Source organism: Trachypithecus francoisi, unplaced genomic scaffold (assembly GCF_009764315.1).
Source record: "Trachypithecus francoisi isolate TF-2019V2 unplaced genomic scaffold, Tfra_2.0 Lachesis_group6, whole genome shotgun sequence".
Taxonomy (NCBI): domain Eukaryota; kingdom Metazoa; phylum Chordata; class Mammalia; order Primates; family Cercopithecidae; genus Trachypithecus; species Trachypithecus francoisi.
Genome location: NW_022681471.1, coordinates 56,717,345 through 56,720,353, shown reverse-complemented (window position 1 = coordinate 56,720,353; position 3,009 = coordinate 56,717,345). Strand labels below are relative to the sequence as shown.

Genomic DNA, 3,009 nt, shown 5'->3' with positions numbered 1-3,009 from the left:
TCTGTTGGGAGTGAGGTCAAACTCTATGAAGGAATTTTCTGTCTTTCATCATCATGGAAGGAGAAAATTTTGTCTGCCTTCTGGGAAGTAAGTAAAACTCCAAAAAGGGAGTTGTACAGCAAAATAAACTTTATATCTCAACCCAATTTTGGGAAATATGGCGGGGGGTGCTCCCAGACCTCAGCAAATTGTCCTATGGTTTTAGCCATAAAGTTAGCTCATGCTGGTACCAAGAACCAATAGGAGATTTGTCAAAGGTCAGGGACACCTTTACTCAGAAGCCCTTCATGGTTACCAAAATCTGAGAACCCTGAATATCTGAGACAGGTCTCAGTTAATTTAGAAAGTTTATTTCACCAAAGTTGAGGATGCGTGCCTGTGACACAGCCTCTGGAGGTCCTGATGACGTGGACCCAAGGTGGTTAGAGCACCGTTTGGTTTTACACATTTTAGGGAGACATGAGACATCAATCAACATATGTAACATGAACATTGGTTTGGTCTGGAAAGGTGGGATAACTCAAAGCAAAGTCAGGATGACTCAAAGTCAAACGGTTGTATTCTTCTGAGTTCCTGATCAACCGCTCCAAAAGAGGCAAATAGATGTGCATTTATCTCAGTGAGCAGAGGGGTGACTTTTCATATAATGAGAGGCAGGTTTGCCCTAAGCAGATCCTAGCTTGACGTTTCCCTTTAGCTTACTGATTTTGGGGCCCTGATATTTATTTTTTTTCCACAATAGCAATATAAGATGTTAACAGTAGAGAAAACTGAGTCGAAAACATATGGAGTCCCTTTGTTTTACCATTGCAATTTTTCTGTGAATCTAAAATGAAAAACATGTATTCGTTTAAAAAGGAGGCAGTGCAGATTCAACGCTCTCCATGTCATGAGTTATACATTTGTCAGTGGTAATTGTAGCCAGGAGACAAACACTTCTTCATATTTAATCCTGATCATTTTTCAATGTTAGCAAGTGAATTCAGTATGATTTAGAAGAAAATGCCAACTTTGTTCAGGATTTTAAGGAATACTGAAAAAATATAATTTTACTGGTTTGTCTCTGATTTTCTAGTTTCTATGTTTGTGTTTAACCATAATAAAAATATGCACGTGATGATGAGTATGTTCTATTTTTAAAATAATCTGGAAGGAGAGTTTTGTGCTATCATAAGAGCATTTAATATATATCTGGCCCATGTGGCCAGAAAGCTTACATAAATTGTTGCATTATTTTAAAGTTCTCCATGGACCTCCATGGAGGTGGGTGCTGTTACCGTCATCACCGTGGAGATAAAGAGAATGAAGCCTCAGAAAGGTTTCAGTGCTGTGGTAGTCTGATAAATAGTCCCACACTTCCCCCACCACCCCCACTACATATATCTGGTCCTAATCCCTGGAATTGGTCAATGTTACTTTACTGAGTACTTGTAGATAGGATTAGGATTTTTAAAATCTTGCTCTTTTCCAGCTGGAACCATGGAGGGTGTTGAAATATGGAGGGTGTTGAAAAGAGGAAGAAAAGGTTCCTGCTGTGCCAGAAACCCTTAACAATAAGTAAAAGGAATTTTTCGTAGTTGAGGATCAAGCTCCAGAGAAAAAAGTTTGCCCAAAAGATGCTTTGAAAGGCAAGGAGAACAAAGGCAAGCATGCTTTTTCTGCGAAAAAGTGAATTACTATCATAATGACTAGAGGCAGATGTACAGAACTGAAATATGAATGGCTAGGATGGCAAGAAAAGCTGGAAACTTCCATGTACCTGCCGAATCCAAACTGGCATTTGTCATCAGGATTAGAATTATTAATGGTGTGAGCCCAAAGGTCCAAAAGGTGTTGCAGCTTCTCTGCTTGTGTCACATATTCAATGGAACTTTTGTTAAGCTCAGCAAGTCTTCAGTTAACATGCTGAGGATTGTAGAACCGTAGGGTTACCTAAACCTGAAATCAGTAAAGAAACTAATCTACAAGCATAGTTATGGCAAAATCAGTAAGAAGCACATTGCCGTGACAGATAACACTTTGATTGCTCAATGTCTCAGTAAATAGGGCGCCATCTGCAGGAAGGATTTGACTCATGGCATCTATAATTTTGGAAAATGCTTCAAATGAGCAAATGACTTCCTGTGGCCCTTCAAATTATCCTCTCCAGAGGTGAAAACAAAGACACATTTGGTAGATGGTGGAGATGCTGGCAACAGAGCACACCAGAACAGCAGGTTTATTAGAAAGATAAACTAAAGTGTTTACCATGATTATTTTTGTAACCTGGTCAGTTAATAAACAGTAATTGCTTTCAAACTGAAAAAAATATATATTTTGAAGATCTTGAGAAGTAGAGATAATCTTGTATTATCCAGGTGGGCTCTAAATCCAATCACAAATAGAAGAGAAGACAAGGTGATCACAGAGGCACAGATTTAAGTGGTTCAGCCACAAGCTGAGGAAAACTGGGGTAGTCACCATAAGCTGGAAGTCCAAAAGGCAGGTTCTCCCCTAAAGAAAAGCAGCTCTGCCAACATATGAATTGTAGCCCAGTGATATTAATTTCAAACCTCCAAACTCCAGAATTGTGAGATAATAATTTTTTTTTTTTTTTTTTTTTGCTTTAAGCCATGAAATTCATTACAGCAGCCATAGGAAATTAATACAAAGACCTCTTCCCAAATTCACACAGTTAGCAAATGATGAAGCTGGTTTCTCAACCAGGCTTTCTGTCTCCAGAGCCTATGTGCCTAATTACTATGCTATACTCCTTCTTATGATATCTAAAGGCATAATATATTAAGTGGTAAACAACTTGGCTACATAGAAAAGCTAGGGTCCATGTGATATTTTACTTACTCTCAGGACCCCTGTGATACTTATATTGTTTAACAAGTAGGTACTGCTTTAAAGTGCAAAGAAAATACGTTGCCAAGAGGAAAACCTTTTTAAGAAATTGTCAGAAAGAGATTTCAATTTTTACTCACTCCCAGTGCTTTCCGATTTTCATATTGTATTACTGTATAT

The 3,009-nt window shown here is 38.3% G+C and overlaps 1 pseudogene; it reads left to right on the top strand.

Annotated features, from left to right (window-relative positions):
• Window positions 1–1,479: 1,479 nt before the first annotated feature.
• LOC117077713 lies at window positions 1,480–2,238 on the top strand (annotated as a pseudogene).
• Window positions 2,239–3,009: the final 771 nt, after the last annotated feature.